General features: G+C 36.2%; 1 protein-coding gene across 12 annotated transcripts in view; it reads left to right on the top strand.

Annotated features, from left to right (window-relative positions):
* Positions 1 to 25250, top strand: part of LOC141410877 (uncharacterized) — a 137070-nt gene that overhangs the window by 85980 nt on the left and 25840 nt on the right. For 10 of the 12 annotated variants that reach the window (XR_012435671.1, XR_012435673.1, XR_012435682.1 and 7 more), the window contains one exon: positions 22853 to 22931. The exons of the other annotated variants lie outside the window; for them this stretch is intronic. The gene's annotated coding sequence lies outside the window, so the exon portion shown is untranslated. The remainder of the gene's footprint in view (positions 1 to 22852; positions 22932 to 25250) is intronic. 12 annotated transcript variants of the gene reach the window in all.

Genomic DNA, 25250 nt, shown 5'->3' with positions numbered 1-25250 from the left:
TAATCACTAACTCCAAAGTAAAATTAATTTTAAAAGTGAAAAGATGAATAGTAATAATGATAATCGTATACAACACTCATTCATGTTGATTTTGGAAATAAAATATCTTCTTGATATTTTTGTTTAACCATTTTTCAGTATCTAGTAACAAAATGACTCTTCAGATGAATTTATTCCTTATTATTGTTCTATAAAAGCTAAATTATATAGAGTTTATAAGATTGTTTCTGCTGCTTTAGGATACAAATAGGCAATATTCTCAGGTGTAGGAGAAGAACTCAACTATTCCTAGGACTCAGAGAGGTCCATAATGTTTTTTCAAGTTTAATTTATCCATTTGTGTATTTATTGACACAGAATTTCAAAACAATGTTAAACAAATTGTAAAAATTTAAAGATGATTTGGGAAACATACTACGACTGTGGAAACAGCTATGGGACCCATTTGTTTTCCACTGATTTTGAAAGGAAATGTATCTCCCTGAGCTTGTTTGGTTTGAAAATGTATTCCTAAAATAAATATTGCTGTGATGGCTTCCTGTTAATGTCAGGCTAGTCAACTGATGTAGAAATCTTCCAGTTATGTTAAAAGTTCCTTCACATAGATTCCAATGTACATGTTTTCATATTATTTGTTACGTAGAGACCAACTTCCTTCTGTATTTAAACTTTTATAGCATTTTGTCTTTCCACTTATTAAAAGAATGAAACTACTTTATAAAAATAATATTGTTTTTAAGTGGAGTTACTCCATCCCATTTAGATCAGCATTTCACACGTCATGTTAATTTTTAGATAGAAATTAAATTAGCCATACTATTTTCCTGGTGTTGGAAAGTTATTTATTACTTTTTTTCTTATCTGCACAATTCAGTTCCACCAAATCTATCACTCTTCCTACATCTGGACCCACAGGCTCTGCCTTTCCTGCTGTTTCCGGGGATAAGTGAGGCTGCTACCCCTCTGCTTGTTTACCAGGTCCTGTTTCTCCTAAACTGCTGGGAGGCATCGTTTGATGACCACTTTTTTCCTGCATCATCATTCTTTATTTATGCAGCAGATCACATCCAAAGCTTTACAACATGCTGCAATATCTCTGATCATTTATATGTCCATCCCTCCTTTGACTCTCACTCCCACTCCTGCTCTACCCATTTCTCTGCTCACCTTCCCAGCACAGCTCCATACCTGTTCTGTTTTCTTCACTTCCTTTCTTGGTCTGGCTCTTTTACTTGAGACCCCCCACTGCTTTGCTCTCTCACAGAACTCTGCCTGAACTCATTTCAGTTATGCTTTCCCCTCTTTGCATTCCACAGAAAAACACACAGTAAGATCACAAATGACCTATGCTCTGCTGCATCAAACACAAAATCCTGGTCCTCATCAAACTTAATGCAGTGGTGGCATTTGGCATAGCTAATCATCCCTTTGCCATTTTATTCATGTGGGTTTCCAAACACTCCATTCATCTGCTCTTAGCCCTACTTCCTGGGCTGCCTTTTCTCTCTTATTGCTGGGTATGCCTCCTTTCCTGACTGGGACTCAGTCTTCAGCTCCCTTCTTTATTCTTACTCATTTCCTCAGCAATCTTCTCTCTGAGCTGAAAATTCTCCAAATTGAACAAGATTGTTTAGTTGTCTTTGTGATACATGAACAGCTAGAAGAGAAGTCTGGAGCATCTCCTTTTCTTGATTCCATTTTCCATAGACTTTGGAAACAAATAGGATGTTTATTTCTTGTCCATTTGCCAAATACATATTGAGCAATAGGTGCAAGCTCTATGCTGTCCATTCCAGAATCTGGGCTTCTGGTCATTCCTGGTCTTTGCCCTTTTGTTTCCCATTTCTTGGCAAGCTCATTCATTACCATTATTTCAGGTATCTTCCAGTGACCTCTCTAGTTCATATCTCCCATGTTGCAGAATTAAAGCTCTACCTTTGAGATTTATGTAACAGACACTTCAAATTCAACATTACCCTTTGAATGCTATTTTGCTAAAATGTGAACAACACACACAGACCTTGATGTTGTTCTTGCCTAAGTCAGGGATTAGTCATTCTTAATCCTCTTCTTCCCTTAGCTCACAATGCCTTTCTATGTGCCTCTGTATTCCTACTAATGGTGCTTCATCATTTATTTGCCTTAACCACCGATTCTCTAGAGATCGTCAACCTCCATGTTTGGATTCCTCCCCCTTCCCCAACGTTTCAGTCAGCATGATCAACATTAATTCAGACCTGAATTCTTCGTTTATTAGAGCAATACCTTTGATGGATCGCTGCTTCCCATGGAATAGAGCTTATGCTTTCTTTCCTTGTAAAACAAAACCTATCATGTCCCATCAGCTTTCTGAAAAAGCTAAGTTTGGGCCGGGCACAGTAACTTGCAGATCTAGAAAGCTGCAGCACTTCCTTGGATCTCTTAGTATTTGCAGATTCCATTGCTTGAAATTCTGGCCTTCTCCTTGGAATCAGGTATGATTATGTGCTCGTTGAGGCTCCTATAGCTCTAACGGCTCCAGAAATGGGTCTTCTCTTCTCTGTATTAGAATACCTTGTTTCCATCTCTTTATTCATTTCCATGTATTTCAGGTGGTGTCATTGTTTGTCTGTATGTCAGCCTACTCAGCTGGACATTTCTATGCCATGTCCATGTATTAGTAAAAGTTTTACTTTTATTTCATCTTTTCTAAGAACAGGAACATCTGATGTGCACTATCATTTTGATGAATATTTTATAAACTGAAGAAATTTAGATGAAAAGACAAAACTTTTTCTAAAATGTACTCTTATTTTTGTAATGTTACTCACTTCTCACTTATTGAGGTTCTTTTCCTTTAACTGAAGTATAATTCACATACCATAAAATTCACCCTTTTAAAGTATACAATTTAGTAGTTTTTAGTATATTTACAAAGTTGAACAACCATCATCACTAATCTCAGAATATTTTCATCACCCCAGAAAGATTCTGACCCCATTAGCAGATACTCTTCATCTCTATCATTAGGGCAGAATAACTTCTTTTCTGTCCTACAGTTTTGCCTATGCTAGACATCTGATATAAATGGAGTGATACAACATGTGGCCTTTGGTGTCTGGTTTCTTTCACGTAACAGTTTTTTCAAGGTTCATGCACACTGTGTCATGCATCATTGCCTTCTGTGGTTAAATAATCTATCATAAGGATCTACTACATTTTGTTTACCGTTTCTTTAGTTGAAGGGTATGGACTACTGTGTCTTATAAGAACTCTATGTTTAACTTTGAGGCATTGTGAAATTATTTTCAAAAGCATCTGCACTATTTTGTGTCCCCATGAGCAATGCTGAAAACTTTGAATTTTCCATTCTCATCAACATATATTGTTGCCCATCTTGTGTGTGTGTGTGTGTGTGTGTGTGTGTGTGTGTGTGACAGAGAGAGAGACAGAAAAGAGAGAGAGAGAGAGAGAGAGAGGGAGAGAGAGAAGGAGAATCTCAATACATAGCTATGCTGGCTGGAATTTTCTGTATAGACCAGACTTATCTAGAAGTCATGATCCTCTTACTTTCACTGCCCAAGAGCTGGGATTTACAGGCATGCTTCACCGTGCTCATTTTCATCATAGTGATCTTAGTGAGCATGAAGTGGAATCTTACATTTATATAGGATTTGATATCATGTTCCCATAAAAGATTTCATATAAAGAAATCTAAAATCAGTAAACAAATCTATCATTTTTAGTGAAAGAAAAGGGACATAGGCATTTCAGAAGACAGAAGTACCCTTTTTCTTATCGAAACATCTTTAATCTTTCCTTGCCATGTCTTAAATTATTTCTTACTCGTAAGAATCTCTCTTATGTCTCAATTTTCTTTTGTAATATAAGGCTCCCAAATTTAAAATTCTTAATTATGATTTGACACATGTTAATTTTGAGGGGAAAATACTTTCTAGCCCCTAGCTTCCCACCTGTTCTCTTTGTTAAGGGTTATATGGCATTATAAGGTTAAGGATAGGGATAATGCATTTAATTGGTAAGAACCTGTGACTCTATGAACCATTTTTTTTTCTTATGCTCTTGACCTGTCTTCCCTGGTAACTAGCTCTTACCTTGGTTTGATTATACTTATCCCATCTAACTATTATTTGAAAACTCAATACACACACTACAAATTCTTTTCTGATACCCAACACGGTGTCCAGTATTTGCAGGAGGTTTTAAAAATTGGATGGATTTATCTGAACATGTGGCAGGGTGAAGTGACATTTGTTGTAGCAGCTGTTTGTGACTCTGCACACATTCTCTTGGTTGAGTCTTATAAATGAGGTGACTGTGATTGAGACCAGCACTCCAGTCTCTAGATGAGGAGAAGACTATTCCAGTTTACCCACAAAAAATGACAAGCATTATTTGGCCAGATACATTCACCAAGCTGATAAGATATGGCCAGATGCTGCAAGCCATTTTCTGCAGGGTTAGTGCTTTTGAGACACTTCTGTTGACATATCCAGATGCTTGTGTTTTCCACACTTACGTAAATATTCATCCAATGATTTTGTGATCATATACTTAAGTATTTCATTTTTTGGAGGGCCTCAGTTTAAACATTGATTGAATGTTCCTTTCATCATCCATTCATTGTTTATGCATCTTGGAGCCATAATGGTGTGTCTGTGATTTTTATTATCACTAATACTAAATTTTTATCTGCTCAAAGACCTCTTTGAATTTTTCTTCAAACTATCATGTTTATATAGTTGCATATAATCTAATCTATTTTGTATAACTTTACATTAGACATGGTAGTTTAAATATAGTAACTTCACCCTAAGAGTATGCATAGCTCAATATTCAGCTTAGTGTACCATTACTCTCATGTGTGTGTAAAACTGAACTTTAATCACTATATAACTAATTATTCCAAACATACACAATTATTTGTGTTCCAGAATTCAAAACTAAGAAGCATTCATATTTTTGCCTTTTAACATATGTGATAAAAGAGAATACAAGAAATTATGTATGTGGAAGAGTAATTAATACAGTAGGGTGAATGCTTGGGAATTATTAGCTTGAATATGCCTCATCCATGATGAACAGTAAGACTTCATTCTCAACCACTGATCCTGACAAATCCATTTTGATTCTCAATCATTTTGATTTTGTGTCCTGCAATTTCTTATATTCACTTTTTCCTGAGAAGGTTGACATTCTTAGTTGATTATAGATTGTTATTAACAAGCAACTGACTTACAAAAGTTCAAGTCTATCTTTCTCACCAGTAACATTTCTTGTTTTGTTGCTTGTATTTATAACAAAAATACATTGAATTTGTGCCACTGTTGTTGTGATACTGGACCATATGAAATAAATTTGGCTCTGCCTCTTCCCCTCCAGTGATGTTATGCTTAATAAAAATTCAAGCAAGACTATCTTCTCTCAAGCATATGAAGAGGAGGAATGGACAAAGCTGTGAGTTTTAGAAACTGGAATAAAAAGAAATGACACTCAGTACACATTCCATTCATCCTGTGGTTTGTAGCATGAAGGACCTTGTCCCTGCTGTAATTAGCACACACACCTCTACAGCCTAGGCCTTGCAGGCATGTCTATAGAAGGAAAGTTGGTCCCAGAGTTCCTACTGGCACTACATCATTTGTTTCACTTTCCTGTGTAATCAGTTACATACTCAGTCTGTGAACTAGCAGAGTGTAGTATTGGTCTTGAATGGCATGGTCTTCTGGTTCCAGATGTTCTCTAATCTTTCAAACTTTCTTTGTATTCAATGATCTATTGAATGTCCTACTTTTAGAAGACTTGTTCTTTTAGTGTCAGTTGAATTAAATTTCTCTGTGGACTAAGAACTACCCCGGCCCCCCATTAATAAATCCAGTATGTGCCACAGGTTTTGTTCACTATTTTGTATCATCATATTACTTTCACCAACTTTAGAAGTCAGGGATTTAAACTGCTCATCTTGTTGACTTTGACTGACGTTTTTGTCTTTTGTTAGTGTTTTAGTAGTAATTCTTATTATTAGAATGCTTTTGGAACCCTACTTCTGGAAGCAATACTTTCTAGGAACGATACTAGGTTTGTCAGACTGAATCCCTGGCTATGATCTTGCTCAAATTGTGGAGCCTCGTGAAGCCTCAGTTTACCTATACACAAAATGGGTAATAATGATATAGAAAAGGCTCCTTACCTGAGTAAGTTTGATATTGGAAGAAAAGACAGCTTTATGAATCCACTTCAAGTAGCTTAAAAATTGTATAACAAGTTGTAAAAAGTTTAGAAATTCATCCTTAAATATTCATGCTAAACAATGTGAAAATGAATTCATCTTAATTTTTACCTAACACTAAAAGATATCCTATTTCTTAGCATAAATAATGAATCAGGTATTAATTTTGTCCTACTTTTCTTGGAACAAAACTGAATGATGGCATGATAGACAATCCTTAATTGAGACTCTGCTTTTACAGCAAAATTATAATCGTTTGAAATTTAAATCATTCTTTTTGAAGAACTTAGCTTGTTGATGGTTTACTGATTTTCTCTTCATTTGTTACTCTGATCTCTGCCAGATCCTTGCTTGTTTGTCAGTGCCTTTGCCTGTGATTTGAACAGTGTTTCAATATATTTTATTAACTTCATGAAATCTGCATGGATTAGAGATCTTTACTAAGAGATAGAAATTTTATACTGTTAGTTTTCACTGTGTTATGGTGCCTGACATAATTAACAAGAAGCTGAGGGATGAACACTTTGGCAGGCTGGGTGTGGGATGTACGCCTGTAGTCTTAGCATGTGGGAACCTGAGGCAGGTGCATAATGAATTTGAGGCCAGCTTGGGCTACCCAGACTCAAAATACAAAAGTGAAAATGAAAATAAAGACAAACAAATGAACAAAAAGCTTAACTTTGGCCTTTTCACTGGGATGGATGATAGCATTAAGGGAAAGGATGCTTGTTTGAGTGGGAGTCCATGCTATGTGGTTAAACTATTAGTGATTATTTCATGTTGCTGTGATCTTTCCTTTCATCTTAGCCACTGGAACATAGTAAATAAATACTGATATAAGGCCTCCCTAAATTGCCGAATTATCTAGAAAACTAATTGTAGAGATGTGTCTAAGAGAATTAGCACATTTCTTGCCATATATTCTTCAAACACACATATTAGTGATGGTTATCATGATCATTATTTTATGAACTTTCTCTAACAAAGGCCATCAACATAAGCAAGTGTTTGGGTGTCCATTTAACATAATGGACCTGACCATCCAGCAAATCACAGACCTTTATGTTCACAGATAACTACAGTGACCAAAGTCACCCATGTTATTTATTTAAATCACTGGTGTGTACTTTCACAAACCAGCTGACCCCCAAAACCTCTTAGAAGGTCTGTAGTCCAATTATTCATAGAAGGTACAGGTAGTGATTTTAGGGTACTAAGTCAGAGAATGAGGAGAATGATTTGGTGCTAAATCAATGATTTAAATGAAGAATCAAGGCAATATGGCAGGTTTCATTTCTTTTAGAGACCTGTTTTTTCCCTTTCCTATATTTTCTACTTCCTTTGACTATTTGCAGTCCTCTTTGACCTAAGACAGAATCATAAACTAAAAGTAAAAGTAAAATCTAACTGTGATTTTTAAAAAATTGATTGGACTTATAACCAGGCTCTCAGCAGGCAGTACTCAGACCCTGAGTGTGTAGCTCAATGTCCTACGTAACCAATACATTGAGTCTCCCATGGAATGATCCTTGTTTCTTTAGTTTGACCCTTATTTCTACCCTCATTCCTACTCAACTCTATTTTAAAGATGTGAGTTATCAGATCTGTAGATATTTTTATATGTACTGGTGATAACAATTGATAACCATCTTCCATTGTCTGGTCCAGTGCTTTTCAACATTAATAGGCATAAGTTATTCCTGGGGATTTTGCTAAAAGTGGGTTCTGACTTGCATTTCTGAACTCATTGCCTATGGTTCTGAAATCATTCTTAACAAGAAATTGCCTTATCTCCTTCCCACAAGGAACAACTGCAGGTTTTGTATTGCTTATTGTTTTAAAAATGCTGCTCCATTTCTCTTTCTTATCCTTGAAGACTAAAGCTGTTGATACCGTAATAATAGCTCCCAACATAGTTTATAAGGCATATTGTCTCCAAACCCAAGGAATCCAGACCTAAGTAATATTCTTGGACTACTTTATATTACATTTCTTTTCTCATTTTAATGTGATTTCCTAATTTTGTAGCTTTTGTCTGGGTAATTGTCTAGAACTGATATTTTTCAAAACAGAAAAAAGAAAATCCTACCATATGCAGAAATCACTTTGAAGTGGTGTTGACATCTAAGTGTGACAGTTAAAGCAGTAACATTTACAGAGGTAACTTAGGAGAATATCTTTACTAACCTTGAGAAGGAGAAAGCCTTCTCAAGCAGGGTACAGAAGACACTATTCATAAAGGAAAATATTGGTAAATTTTACTTATCAAAACTTCTGGTGATAAAAACATCATATTAAGAAAGTAAGAAGACAAGCTAGAAAAAGACAGAAGATATTTGCAAAACATGAACTGAAAGAGGATTCATAGCACACCAGAAAAAGAAGATTGAAAAAATTCTAATAAACAAGGAAAGGATAAAAAAGAAAACATAACAGAAAATGTTGCAAAAGACTTGGGCACTTCACAAAAAAAGCATGTCCATAGTACTTGAAAATTTATGAAAATTTTCTCTGCCTTTTCTGTCATCAGGGAAAAATAAAGTTAAAACCATAGTAACATACTAGAAAAAAAAAAGCCAGACATCAGTGTGGAGCCTCTGGAACTCTCATACCTTGCTCTGATCATCTTGGTTTTATTTTAAGGAGCATCTCTTCAGATCTAAGCCTCTTATCCTCAGGAACTGGGAAAGTAAATGGGTACAGAAATGTTGGAAAGCCTTGTGTCAGTAAATATGAAAACTGCACAAATGCACAGCCAATAACTCAACAATTCCATTCCTGGTATATATGTAATGTATTAGACATGGGAACAACAGAAAGCCCTGTATGTGAATATGTTTCAACTGTGAAAAAAGTCAAAACTAACAACAATCCAAATGTCATAAACAAAATGAATAAATAAGTTGTGTCTTATTTACTCAATGACCTACTGCTCAGAAATGAACATAAACAACTGCTACATGCAGCAACATTGGTGAATTTGATTATTTGTTGAACATAATATTTATCAAAAGAAGTCAAATATAAAGAGACATATTGTATGATTCCATTTTATATGAAGGTTAAAAACAGGCAAAGCTGATCTAAGTGTTAGAAGTTGAAAGAGATGCTTTTAGAAAGGAGGGTTAGTGACAGTGCAAGAGTAACCCTCATGGGGTACTGCAAATGTGCTTTTTAGAAAAATCTAGATAGAGGTTTATTCTATCTAGATTTTTATGCTTAGATAGTTGTAAGAATAATGCTTATACTTTCTTATATGTATGGTATTTTTTTAATAAAAATAAAATCTATGAATGAGTCAAATTATGTAGTCACTACATAATAATGCTATCTGTTACTAGTTTTTCCTAGTAGTAAGGAAAAATTTTCTTGATCTCACTTCTTTGTCTTGCTTAACTGAAATCTGCTTTTTAGCACATTATATGACACCTGTAAAATACATTTCTATTGCTGTTCTATTGTTCCCAGCATTTACCTTATCAACATAAAGTTGATTCTGTATTCTTTTCAATGTTCTCACCCAATGCTGCTTTTTGTCCCTTTTCTATTTTCATTTTATGTTTCAATAGAGTTCTTACAATAATCCCATTTGACCTTAAGACAAATACACCACCAAACATTAAACAAAGACCAGTCACCCTGGGTCTGAAATGAGAACTCATTCTATCTAACATTTAAGGAAATGGAGGTTCCCTGTGATTGATGGGACACTTGTTTTCTGGATGTGAGGCTGAGATCTGATTGATGGCTCTTTGAAAAAGAGCCTAGATGAACAGAGTATATAAGAATCTTATCCTGTTAGAAGTCAAAAATCACCCTGTCTTTACTCTGGAGAGCTTCACACACCTTCCTTCACCACCACATAAGGCAATCCATGGCAGTATGGTGGGAATAACCTTGGCGAGGTCACCAGAGAGGGAGTCAATCTCTAGATCATCCTAACAGAATGTTCTTGACAAGTGAGTCAATCTCTCTGAACTCCAATTGATTTTCCTATAAATATGGGAATAAAAATAACTACACACAATACCATTGCCAGGATTTAAATTACATAGATATATAAATGTCTCTAACAAAAGATTCAGCACATCTAGATGTTCAAAAGATGAACTCTCTTCTCTTTTCTACACTTTTTTTTTTTAGGCAAAACTATACCATTGTGTAATTTTGCAGTCTAGGTATTTGACACAGCCATTTGGCTTTGGAGATGACAGGCCATGGAACATTTCATGAGTACATGTTGGGTATCTTTTCATAACATTCTTTTTCTTTTTTGAAGTTTTCAGGTAAAACATGTATTCTGAATGTTTATAAAACATAATGAAGATAATTGTAAGGTTCTTTGATGGAAATAAAGATACATGATCTATGATCTCAAAGGAGATCTTATTTTGTATTTATTCCTACTTGTAATGTGAAATAAATCTTTGGCTACTTTTGGTTATAATAAGTTGAATCTGTTTAAAAAAAGATAGTACCTTGTAAATGAAATAGCAGAATAAGTGTTTAGTCGTGATCGGTTTCCTGATTTTATATCAGAAAAATTTAGTGAAGTGAAAGAAGTGCCTGAGATGGCCATGGAAAGATAGGAGACAATGAATCCTCCTTCTTTTCTCTGAGTTCTAAGTGGCACATAGTAGAAAAGTTCTAAAAACAAAGATACAAATGACTTGTGGGTAAATATATCAATGGCTAGTAAAGCTGATCTGGCAGATGCAGCTGAGCCCAAGTTTGAGGAGTCAGTGTTCTGAAACTGGGCCTCCAAATCCAGACTTTAGTGCCCTGTGTGAGGAGAGGTGGCTCTGTAGATGACTGCATGTCTGTTTGCCCTGCCTGCCCATTGAAGACACCAGGCCTGCTTGTCAAACTCAGAACAACAAGGTGTAACTCAGGAAAAAGGAAGTCTCACTTTTGTACAATTCATCCCCTGACCAACCCCAAGAGTAAACTCTGTAGGTTAACAGATGCTTTTAAATGCCAGAGAGGGATCCAAGATGGCTACTAGAGTGCAGAAGCAGACAGTGTGAACTCTGTACATAAAAAATCTTGCTGAGATGCTGGAGCCACATTTGGCAGAAAAAAAGAACCAAGAAGAATCTAAACTTCAACACCCTGAACCCCCAGCCCATACAAAGCTTCTCTATGCCACATTACACTGAAAAAACAGGAGGGCTCCAGCATCTCCATATGCCAGCTCCAAACCTGCTTGGGAGACATCTGGCAGACCAACAGGTGAGCAAATAAGCATCACATGATATTCCCACAGCCACCACTGGGATAAACCAGCATAGTCCCATGGACAGACTCACCCCCAACCCCACCCCCCAAAAAAACTGAATAATAAACAAGGAACTGAAAAGGAACATGCAGCAGAGGAGGCAGGGTGCTATAAGTGCACTGGAGAAGGGGGGAGAAGCAAGGAGCTGATCTCCACCAGAACTTTCAGTAAACAAAGACTGGAAAGGCAGAAGGGCTAACAGTGGGCGGGCAATAGGCTGCTGCCTGAAATAGGGCAGGTAGCGGTCCACAAAGCTCATCTCCTAGCCAGTGAGCAACATCCTCACAATGCTGAAAAATTGAAAAACAATCAGCAAACCATCATAATATGCTGACAGCAGGGAGTCAGCTGACGGAACTCTGACCTTGCCCCAGAGAAAGAGGCAAGGCAAAGAAACAATCCCCCAATAAACAAACACAGCAAAAACCCAACTACAAAGCAGAACAGCAGATGGGCCACAGAGCTGTTCTGTGGAATCTGAGGACAAGCCACCCCTCACTGAGTGAGGAGCTGAAAAGCAGCTGCAGCTGAAAGACAGGAAAAAAAACTGGCAAGTCTCTCCAACCACCTGGTGAGACTAAGACAGAGCTTCTGCTTAAATACCAACCCCAGGACAAGATGCTGAAGGAGTAACACCAGAACTACTAAGACTGAAATTCTATTGTTCCTGAACCTGAAATTTTTTAAAGTGTTTGTTTGTTTTGTTCCCTGTTTGTTTGTCCACCACTTCTTCCTGTTGATTTCTTTGGTTTTCTTTTTTTCTTTCTTTCTTTGTATTGTTAGTTTTACTATTGTGAGTTAGCTAATACTAAATTACACACAGACCAGGGACAAAAACACACACATACACTAACCTAAAACCCAACACACTCACAAAACAAAATTAAACCAAGGGAAAGAAAACAGGTGACTGAAACCTCCAATAGCTTATCAAGAGCACAGTTACACAGTACCAGGTGGAGTGATGAGAAGACAAAAAAGGGATGGAAACCATTCTCCCTCAAAAATAAATTAATACAGGATTCAGAGGGAAATGAAGTAAACTAATACCCAGTTCCAGACTCAAACAAAACAAAGATAAACTAAGCCTAGGAACACAATGAAGCCCACAAGAATAAGCTGAAAGAAGAAATCCAGCAAGTAATCACTGAGAATTTTGTGGAGATGTTACTAGACATACAACAGGCACTCAAGAAATTCCAAGACAACAAAAATAAAGAATATGAGAAGACACAAAAACAAATAAAGGAACTCATAGGAACCCTAAATAAACACCAAAGTGAAACAGAGAACACTATAATAGAGAGATAAATGAATTAAAGGCAAACATTGACAATATTAAAGAGGAAGTGATCCATGATATGGAGAACCTCAGAAAAAAAGAATGAAACAAAAGTAGAAAACAAAATGGAAGGCAACTCCAGAAGACTAGAACAAGCAGAAGACAGAATCTCAGAACTTGAAGATGAATGGAAATTAAAGGAAAAATTGAAGAACTCAAACAACTCAAGACCCATGAAAGGAATATGTAAAAACTCACTGACTCCATCAAAAGACCAAACCTGAGAATCATGGGTATTGAAGAAGGAGAAGAGGTGCAAGCAAAAGGAATTCATAATATATTCAACAAAATAATAATAGAAAATGTCCCAAATCTAGAGGAAACAATGCAAGTTCAGGTACAGGAAACCTCCAGGACACCAAACAGACTTGACCAAAATAGAACTACCCCACAACATATTATCATTAAAACAACAAGCACACAGAACAGAGAAAGAATATTGAAGGTTGTAAAAGAGAAAAAATAAATAATGTACAAAGGTAAATCCATCAATATCACAGCAGATTTCTCAATGGAAACCTTAAAAACAAGAGGGCATGGAGTGAGGCATTCCAAGAACTGAATGAAAATAACATCAACCCTAGGATACTCTACCCAGAAAAACTAGCATTCAAAATAGATGGAGTAATAAAAGTCTTCCATGATAAGCAGAAACGAAAACAATATATGACCACCAAGCCATCACTACAAAAGATTCTTCAAGGAATTCTGCAAACAGAAAAAGAAAGCAAACAAAACCATGAAAGGACAGGCAGTACCAAACCACAGGAGAAAAAAAAGACAAGAATGTAGAGAGTAACATTGATTCAGCTTCACACAATCAAACCCTTAAATAACAAAAACAACTAAATGACAGGAATCACTGCATAGCTATCAATTCTAACATTGAATGTTAATGGACTTAATCCCCCCATCAAAAGACACCATTTGGCAAACTGGTTAAAAATGAAGATGCAACAATCTGTTGCTTACAGGAGACCCATCTCATCCACAGAAACAAGCACTGGCTGAGAGTGAAAGGCTGGAAGATGATTTGCCAAACCAATGGCCCACAAAAACAGGCAGGAGTAGAAATACTTATCTCGAACAAAGTAGACTTCAAAGTTACATTGATCAAACAAGATAAAGAAGAACACTCCATACTAATAAAAGGTGAAATACACTAAAAGGAAATAACAATTATCAACCTATCTCCATCCAGCATCAGTGCACACAATTTCATCAAACATACTGTGAAAGAAGTAAAAACATATATAGACTCCAACACAGTGGCAGTGGGAGACTTTAATACCCCCTTATCACCAATAGATAGGTCATCCAAACAAAAAATCAGTAAAGAAATCCTTGATCTAAATCATACCATAGATCAAATGGAGCTAGCCAATGTCTACAGAATATTTCATCCAACTTCTGCACAATATAAATTATTCTCAGCAGCCCATAGAACCTTCTCCAAAATTGATCATAACTTAGGGTACAAAGTAAGCCTCAGCAAATATAAGAAAACAGAAATAATCCCATGCATTCTATCAGATCACAATGCATTAAAACTAGAATTCAATAACAAAAACAACAGTAGAAAAGATGCAAATAATTGGAAGCTGAACAACACATTGCTCAATGATCAATGGGTCATTGATGAAATAAAAGAGGAAATTAAAAGGTTCCTGGAAGTTAATGAAAATGAAAACATGACCTACCACAACCTGTGGGACACAGCAAAGGCAGTCTGAAAAGGAAACTTTATAGCCATGAGTGCATATATTAAAAGGACAGAAAGATTTCATATCAGTGATTTAATGCTACATCTCAAACTCCTAGAAAAAGAAAAACAAGTAAATCCCAAAACAAGAGGAGAGAAATAATAAAAATAAGGGCCATAATTAATAAAAACAAACAAAAAAACAAAAACCATACAATGAATCAATGAAACAAAAATCTGGTTCTTTGAAAAAATAAATAAGATTGAAAAATGAGGAGAGAAAAAAAACCCAAATCAGTAGTCAGAAATGCAAAGGAGAGATAACAACAAATACCACAGAAATCCAGAAGTCATCAAAGACTACTTTGAGAACCTGTATTCTAATAAATTTGAAAATCTTGAAGAAATGGACAGATTTCTAGATACTTATGACCATCCAAAATTGAGCCAAGAGTATATGAATCACCTGAATAGATCTATAACACAAAATGAAATTGAAGCAGCAATAAAGAGTCTCCCAAAAAAGAAAAGTGCAGGACCTGATGGATTCTGTGCTGAATTTTATCAGACCTTTTAAGAAGAACTAACACCAACTCTTTTTAAACTGTTCCATGAAATAGAAAGGGAATGAACACTGCCTAACTCATTTTATGAAGCCAGTTTTACACTCATTCCAAAACCAGACAAAGATACCAACAAAAAGGAGACCTATATGCCAATCTCCTTAATGAACATCAATGCAAAAATCCTCAATAAAATAATGGCAAACCGAATCCAACAACACATCAGAAAGATTATTTACCCCAACCAAGTTGGCTTCATCCCAGGGATGCAGGGGTGGTTCAACATATGCAAATCTATAAATGTAATATAGCACATCAATAGAAGCAAAGATAAAAACCACTTGATCATCTCAATAGATGCAGAAAAAGTCTTTGATAAGATCCAAGACCACTTCATAATAAAAGCTCTAAGAAAACTAGGAATAGAAGGAATGTACCTCAACATTGAAAAGGCTATATACAACAAACCTACAGCCAACATCATAGTTAATGGAGAAAAACTGAAACCATTTCTCCTAAAATCAAGAATGAGACAAGGGTGCCCACTATCCCCACTCCTATTCAACATAGTACTGGAATTCCTAGCCAGAGCAATTAGACAAGAAGAAGAAATAAAAAGAATACAAATAGGTAAAGAAACTGTCAAAATATTCCTATTTGCAGATGACATGATCTTATAACTTAAAGACCCAAAAAACTCTACCCAAACCATAGACACCATAAACAGCTACAGTAACGTGGGAGGATACAAAATCAGCTTACAAAAATCATTAGCTTTTCTATTCACCAACAACGAACAAACTGAGAAGGAACTTATGAAAACAATTCCATTTACAATAGCCCCCAAAAACCTAAATACCTAGGAGTAAACATAACAAAGGATGTGAATGACCTCTACAAGGACAACTACAAACCCATGAAGAAAGAGATTGAGGAAGACTCAGAAGGTGGAAAGATCTCCTGTGCTCATGGATTGGTAGAATCAACATAGTAAAATGGCTATACTACCAAAAGCAATCTACATGTTTAATGCAATTTCCATCAAAATCCCAATAACATTCATCACAGAGATTGAAAAATCTACTCTAAAGTTCATTTGGAAACACAATAGACCGTGAATAGCCAAGGCAATACTCAGCAAAAAGAGCAATACTGGAGGTATCACAATGTCCAACTTCAAACTATATTACAAAGCAACAGCAATAAAATCAGCATGGTACTAGCACAGAAATAGACATGAAGACCAGTGGACCCGGATATGGATCCACACAGCTATGCACACCTTATTTTTGACAAAGGCACCAAAAACATATGATGGACAAAAGACAGCCTCTTCAACAAATGTTGCTGGGAAAAGTGGTTATCTGTCTGCAAAAAACTGAAACTAGGTCCATGTTTATCATCCTATGCTAATAACAACTCAAAATAGATCAAGGACCTTAATATCAGACCCGAAACTCTGAAGTTAGTACAACAAAGAGCAGGGGATACTATGGAAGTAATAGATGTACAAGGACTTAGACCTCCAGCAGCTCAGCAGCTAAGAGAAATGATGGACAAATGGGACTTCATAAAATTCAAAATCTTCTGCACAACAAAAGAAATGGTCTTTAAACTGAAGAGACCACTCACAGAGTGGGAGAAAATATTTGCCAGCTATACATTAGACAAAGGACTGATAACCAGAATATATAGGGAACTCAAAAAACTTAAGTCTCCCCAAATTAATGACCCAATAAAGAAATGGGGAACTGAACTAAACAGAACTTTCTCAAAAGAAGAAATTTAAATGGCCAAAAACCACATGAAAAAATGCTCACCATCTCTAGCCATAAGGGAAATGCACATCAAAACTACACTAAGATTCCACCTCACCCCTGTTAGAATAGCTATCATCAAAAACACCACCAAAACCAACTGTGGGTGAGGATGTGGGGAAAAGGAACTCTCATACACTGCTGGTGGGAATGCAAGCTAGTACAACCACTCTGGAAAAAAATATGGAGGCTTCTTAAAAATCTAAATATAGATCTGCCATATGATCCAGCAATCCCAATCCTAGGGATATACCCAAAGGAATGTGACACAAGTTACTCCAGAGGCACCTGCACACCCATGTTTATTGAAGTGCTATTCACAACAGCCAAGTTATGGAAACAGCCAAGATGTCCCACTACTGATGAACGGATGAAGAAAATGTGGTATTTATACACAATGGAGTCTTACTCAGCCTTGAAGAAGAATGAAATCTTATCATTCTTAACTAAATGGATGGAACTGGAGAACAAAATTCTGAGCAGTTAGCCAGGTTCAGAAGATCAAAAATCGTTATGCTCTCCCTCATATGCGGACTTTAGATCTAGGGCAAATACAGCAATGTTGTTGGACTTGGGTCACATGCTAAGAGGACAACACATACGGCAGGAATGGGAAAACCCAAAACATGAAAGTGTTTGATGTCCCCACTGTGGAGGAGCTAATACAGAAACCTTAAAGCGACAGAGGTCAATATGGGAAGGCGACCAGGAAGTAGTGAAGAGGTCAGGTAGAGATGAATCAATTTGGGTTGTAACACACCCAAATTGCGTGGAAGCAATGCTAGGAATCTCTCTGTATAGCTATCCTTACCTCAACTGGCAAAAACACTATGTCTTTCTTATTATTGCTTATTTCTACTCTTCAACAAAATTGGAGAAAAGGGCAGAGAGGTTTTGCTTGGAAGTAAGGGGACCGGGGGTGAGGGGAGAGGCAGGGGTCATGGGGCAGGGGGGAGAAGTGGCCCATGGCCTAATGTATGCATATATGAATAAATTAATAATAAATAAATAAATAAATAAATAAAAATGCCAGAAAGTACATTTTAAACACTATTTACTCTGTAATCTTGCCTCCAGTATTTGTTTAGCCTGTGTCTACCAATATTTATGTCCTATCAGGGAAAGTGATAACTTACTTCTTTCCCAAATTATCATAATTCCTTATTTATTTTGGCTATCATTTTTCCTCTTGTTTGTTATATTTCTCCTTAGCTTCAAATTACTTAGTTCAGCATCTCACAAATGAAAGTCCTTGTTGGATTCCACAGTGTTGTCACTTTTTCTTATTGAAATGTATATGGCGTTAGTTCCCTGAAGTTTTGAGGAGCTATAGATCCAAATTATAAAACTGCTGTGTAACACAGTACAGCCCAAAGAGAAAGAACAAAAAAGACACATAAGGACTAAGGATGGCTTATCAAATGGCAGTCAAGATAAAATTAGGTGAAAGGAGAGTTTCTGGATCGAAATATCAGGTTACCTCCTAAAGCTATAAACGTAGTAATGAAATAAAAGGAACTACCCCTTTATTAAATCACCCCATTAAGCAAATCACTTTGATGTTTGGGCATAGGTAGGTCTAAGGACAGATGTTTTTGATGTAGTTCCTTATACCCTCATCAGGTCACAAAGGATTAGAAACATCTAAATCCTTACTGAAGAAAGAATAATTATTTTTTAGGAATTTGACACCTAATAATTTGCATCCTGAAGTGTGGATAGGAGTGAAAAGCACAACTATGAGTCCATTGAATAATTCACATATGTGTTCCCTGTAAACTGTGGGATCCTTTGTGTATTTGGAAAACTCTAGGAACTGAAGTAGTTGAAAAGGAGCAGAGGGCTGACATTAAAGGCACTGCTTTATAGGCCTTTTGCAGAAGCAATAATACTCAGGAGAAATAGAAGACTAGTTTTGGTTTATTACTTGGTAATACTTTTTCCAGCCACTTTCACTTCATCCTTTTCTTGCTTCTTTACTCTCCTGTTCTCTCATTTCTCAATGAAGTCTTTTTTGAGCATAAATTGAGTACCTTCAACCTCTGTGACCTCATATTACAAATTAAACTCATTAAAGATATTTAGCAAAGTTTTCATCTTAAAAGGACTTTCTTTGTCCATAGTAAAAACACAAGCTTTGCAGCTGCACCTTGGCTGACAAGGTGGCTGACTTACAATGACTCTTCTTCCATTTCTACTTTTGGAAGAACAAACTACAGATTCTAGAAGACAGTCATTGCTCAGTCTGTCTGTGTTTACCTATGGATTATGTCTACAGTCCCTTGAGAAAGGTGATAACTCCCACTTGTGGCAAATGGAGTGTCATGTATTGTCAGGGAGTGGCCTCTCTGGGCCCATAGATGGCTTGATTTTTGTGAATTGTGGTTTATTATTCTCTTCACCATTTTATCTCTGACTCTGTCTTCATATTAATTATTTTTGTGTTCGTAGGGTTTTTAAAAGGTTGCTGAAAATATAGACTCTCTCTTCATAGTCTTTGTTACTCTAGTTTATGCTTGGAAGTCAATGCTTAACCTGCTTGCTAGTGGTTCCAAACAGTTTGCAATGTGTTAAGAGAGCCCATCACCAGAAGCTTGGCTTCATAACCTGTCTGCCACTTTCCCATCAACTCTCTGATCCTCAATCTTCTCATTTGTAAATTAGAGATGGTGGTGATAATAGACACATGTCAGAAAATTGCTTAAAGGATGACATGAATTGATGTATTTAAAGCAGCTAGGACAGTGTTCAGTACATGGCATTTACAAATACTTTATCACTTCCAGTATTTCAAAGTTTTCCATCTCTCCCAGTAGTTGAGTTGAGCCTTATTATTTATTATTTCTGCATTTTAAAGTTAACAAGTTGGTGCTCCTAAACAACGTATGAGGCTGTGCTACTCTTAACAGGGAAGAGTCACCCAGCATGTAATCAAAAAACTCAACTATTGGTTCACTAAAGTTTGATTATGCATAGCTTCATTTTATTCCAAAAGGACTTAGGGCAGGTTTTATATATATATGTATATATATACAACTGTAAATACTTTTAAAAATCATAAAATTGGAGCAAGGAGAGACAAGAGTAGGAAGACTGATTAGCTTTCTTTTTTTATGGTGATACTGGAGGTTGAACTCAGGGCCTCATGCATAGTAGGCAGATGTTCTACCACTTGAGCCACTCTGCCGACCCTTTTTCTGTTGGTTACTTTTGTGATAGGGTCTTGATTTATGCCCAGGAGGGCTTAGTCTGTGATCTTCCTATTTGTGCTTTCCAGTGTAGCTAGGATGACACATGTGTACCACGACATCCAGCCATTGATTGAGATAGAGTCTTGGGAACTTTTTGCTTGGGCTGGCCTCAAACCATGATTCTCTAGATCTCCCCCTTCCATGTAGGTAGGATTGTAGGCTTGAACCATGCCACCCATCCAGATTTGCCTTTAAGTTGCCCAGTATACACTGTACTTTTGTTTTTAGCCTGGGCTGACATTATTAATGCCTACATTCACTACAAAAGCAATAGTCTACATTACATGCACAATAGCTCTCTTTTTAGCACAAAAAGTGAAAAATTACTTTATTATTGCTGTTTCTATAAATAGAAAAAATTAGGTTTTAGAAAATGAAGCACGTTTTTCCAGCTTAGTTTATAGATCAGTGATAATATCAACTTTCACATGCTGTTTTCTTTACCTGAAAATGACATAATGTATGTCATTTATTAGCTAAAATATAATTTTTTTAAAATGCCTGCTAGCCATTACTACCCTACAAAATACAACTATTTACATTCAATGTCCATAGAATGAACTTTAAATATGTGCCAGAAATTGCATTTAGTTCCATTTCTGTGCTTCAGTTTTATCAAAGCATGCAACTGCTGGTGGTAAAGCACTTAAGGCTATAAAAGGAGACTAATGAGAAGTTGAGAAGTTTGGCCTAGCACTTACCCACAATCTTCTTTGGACACCCTTCCCCTGTCTTGTCAAACAACTGTCATGGGTAGAACACAACTGGATAAGAAACTCCCTCTCTGGATAGCTGCCTAGGAGGCAGATAGGTTGGCTTGTGTTCCCTAAGCAGCCAGAGAAATGCAGTGTTCTTGTGGGCTAATCCATTAAAACAAGAGAAACACAAAATAACAGTCAAGTCTAAATTTGTTAGAAAGCCATTTAATGTTCCAGCACTGTTACCTTCAGGGTTGTTTGTAGAAACATTTCATTTTCTGTGTCAAAGGGGACAGATTTGTAATGTTGCATACAAGTCACTGATAACTTTGAACTCTTTTGGATTGTCTTGTATGTGAATCTCTTTCAAGACTAAAAATTATCAAGGACCTTCAAAGTTATATTGCCCTTTAAGACATTTTGAGGAAATTCTTGTGCATGAGTCTGTATATATGTAAAAATTTCCTTCCCTTATAGTTGACTCTTGTCTTAATCTCACTGAGAGTGATATGTTGTCAGGGAAAGTGAAGCATAAGGTTTCATAGTCCATTCTCTTCTTCTATAGGGTAATTCATAAAGGACAGAAGTTTATTTGGCTCACAGTTCTGGAGGCTGGGAAGTCTGAGAATGTGGCATATAATCTGGTGAGGGCTTTATTACTGCAACATAACATGATGGCAGATCAAGTAAGCATGTGCAAAACAGAAGAAAATGAGCCCAAACACTGCCTTTTTGTTAGTAACCCTTTGTATGAATTCTGTGAAAACAGCATTAATCCATTCATGGAGCCTAAATATTGTTTAAAAGTCTTATCTGTTAATATTGTTACAATGGCAACTAAATTTTAACTTGAGTTTTAAAGGGGAGATTCAAACTCCTGGCTAGTGTAATTTTGGTTTTTCCTTTTTTTTTTTTTTTGGTGGGATTGGAATTTGAACTCAGGGCTTCATGCTTGCAAAACAGGTGTTCACAAAGCTGGTGCTCCACTGCTTGAGCTACAGCTCCAGTTCATTTTGCTGTCATTATTTTGAAGAAGGGGTCTCATAAAATATTTGCCTGGGCTAGCCTCCAACCATGATTCTTCTGATCTTAGCCTCCAAAGTAGCTAGGATTATAGGTATGAGCTACTAGTGCCTGGTCTAATTTTTAGTTTTGAATCTTAATTTTGAAGTGTCTGTATTTCTGTCTAATAGTTTTCAACTCTCATATTCTTACTAGTCTATTCGCAAGGGTGAATGATACAGAAATTCCATTTGTCTTTTTTATTCAGCAAGTAGGTACTTACAGCTCTTAATTCCTTCCTTTGTCTTCAGGGTGTCTGATAGGTTGTACTTAAAAATAAAATGTTCCTACTTTACATATTGCTTATTCCCTTACAGGATATCTGTTATTACCAGAGCATTGTTCACTCATTGATTAGTACATGGACGTAGGCTAGGAGCTGTGCAGAGTGAAGAGAACTACCACAGCCAAGAAAGATTTACATGGTAGTTGGACCTCCACTCTGTTATTAATTTGCTGTGAAAATTCTAAAATTATCTTTTTTATATGTATGACTACCTTGTGCTAGTTCTACAGTATCTTGATTTCTGTGGTTTTGTAGCAAATTTTGAAGTCAGAAATTATGTTATCTCTGTTGTTTTCCAAGATTGTTTTTGCTGTATTGTATCCCATGAATAACCACACAAATCATACGACCATCTTACCAAGTTGTATAAAATAATGTCAGCATGTATTTTAGTAGTGATTGTATTGAATCTGTAGAATTATTTAGGGAATATTATTATCAAAACATCAAGTCTTTCAAGCCATGAACATGGGATATCTTTCCACTCACATAATTCTTCATTGACTTGATGATGTTTTGTAGTTTTCAGTAACTATTGCAGTTGTTTTGTTAGATTTATTCCTAAATATTTTGTTCTCTTTGGTACTGTGATCAATTGTATTGTTTTCTCAACTTCTCTGCTAGGGGGCAGCAATGCAACTGACTTTTATATGTTGACCCTATATTCTGCAATCATGCTGAACTCATTTATTAACTGTAATAGGTAAGATGTGTGTGTGTGTGTGTGTGTGTGTGTGTTCCTGAATGTTTCCTAAACATTTCTTTAATGTTACACAAAAATAATGAACCCTGGAAATAGAGGTGTTTTTGGTTTTCCCCTTACAATCTGATACTTTTGAATAGAAGAGATGAGATGGACATTCTTTTTTGTTACTGATCATAGAGGACAAGTTTTCAGTCTCTTATACTGGGTATGATGCAAGCATGTAAGCTCTGTATGTGTATGTGTGTATGTAGATGTCCTTTACTCAAATACAAGAGGATTATTTTAGAGTTTATGAAACAGTGTGTCAATACTTATTGAGATGATCATGTTGATTTAAATTCTTTTTACAGTTACTAAAGTTTATTTTCATATGTTGAACCAACTTTGCATTCCAAGGCTAAATCTCACTTGGAGTATAATTATTCCCAAACCACTGACCTAGAGAAGTGATTTCCAAGTGCAAGCTTCCGATCAATAATTCCATGTGATGTTAATATTTTCTCTATAAATAAAAGTCTGGGGAATGGTGGGTTATATTCAAGCAGGTCTCTCAACAGCAGAATAACTCAGCAAATATAGCATGCTCATATGTTTGGACTCCCTAAGAGTAAGGTATAGTATCCTATGTATCCAAAACCTTTCTGGTAAGGACATTTTGTGAGATTAACTTTCTAACAAGCATACATGAAGATATTTTGATCCCAAGAATTTGAATTAAGTTTCTGTAGCAGGTAAGGGTGGTTTAGGAAAAGCTTAGAAGTGATAGGGTCATCAATTTAAAACTACATACTGTTATATAGAAAACTTCATTCAATTTTCAACAAATATTTATAGTGTGTCTGTTATGTGCTAGGTCCTTTTCTACGCACTGGAAAACCAGCAGTGCAAAAAAAATGACAAAAGTAATCTCTGTTCTTGTGGAGCTTACATTTTGGAAGGGAGGCAAATAATAAACATAAAAATAATGTAGATTATAAAGTATTTTAAAAGTATTATACATTATATAAAAAGGAAAACAAGCTTAAGAAGTTTTAGAAACTGGGTAAAAGGAAGGATAGCCCAATATAATATTTAATAAGACACTCAGCATAAGCTTTGTTGAGACAATGTCATGGTGAGGGAGAAAAGGGGAAGAGGGAGAAAGGGAGGGACAGAGAGAGAGAGAGAGAGACAGACAGAAAGAGAAAAATTGAGAGAGAATCTAATTTGTTCAAAGCTAGCGAAGAGGTAAATGTGCCTGAAGCAGACTGTGGGATGGGGAGAATGGTAGAAGTGTTCGTGAGTTCATTCTTGGGTTAGTGCAATAATCCCTGGACTAATTTCCCTGCTTCTACTTTTGGTCCTAGATTGAGAGTTGACTGTGTGCATATGTGTATGTGTGGTGGGTATTGAAGTGAGGAGGAGTATGTAAAAGTAGTCAAGAAGCTATTTTAGCAATCCAGGTAAGAGAGGACAGGAGCCCAAAATACACATTGCAGAAAAGACAGCCTCTTTAACAAATGTTTGTGGGAAAACTGAATTTCTACCTGCAGGACTTTGAAATTAGGTCCCAGTCTCTCATCTTGTACTAGCATCAGTTCAAAATGGATTAATAATCTTAATGTAAGATCTGAAATAGTGAAATTAATCCAGGAAAAAATAAGGAACGCATTGAACCACATAGGCATAGAGATAACTTTATGAATGTAACTCCAATATCACACCAATTAAGAGAAAGTGTTGACAAATGGGATTAATGAAACTAAAAAGCTCCTGCACAACAAATGAAACAGTAACCAGACTAAAGAGACAGCCTACAAAATAGGAGAAAATCTTTGCCAGCTATATATATGACAAGAGATTAATAACCAGAATATACAAGGAGCTCAAAAACTAACTTCTTAAAGAATCAACAACCCACTGAGTAAATAGGCAAATGAACTGAACATGTAATTCTTAAAAGAAGACATACATATTGCTGATAAACATATGAAGAAATGCTCAATATCCTTGAACATAAAGGAAAAGGAAATGCAAATCAAAAGTACATTGAGATTCCACCTCACCCCAGTCAAAATGGCTGTCATCAGTAATACAAACAACAACAAATGCTGGTGAGGATGTGGGGAAATAGGAACCCTTCTACACTGTTGGTGGGAATGTAAATTAGTGCAACCCCCATGGAAAGCAATATGGAGGCCTCTCAATAACCTAAAAATAGGACACCAGTGATACCACTCCTAGGTTTATATCCAAAAGAATGTACCCCAGAATATGATAGAGCCACTTGCACACTCATATTTATTGCAGCCCTGTTTGGAAACAGCCCAGATGGCC

This window comes from Castor canadensis, chromosome 9 (genome assembly GCF_047511655.1).
Source record: "Castor canadensis chromosome 9, mCasCan1.hap1v2, whole genome shotgun sequence".
NCBI lineage: Eukaryota > Metazoa > Chordata > Mammalia > Rodentia > Castoridae > Castor > Castor canadensis.
This window is presented reverse-complemented; position numbering and strand designations above follow the sequence as displayed.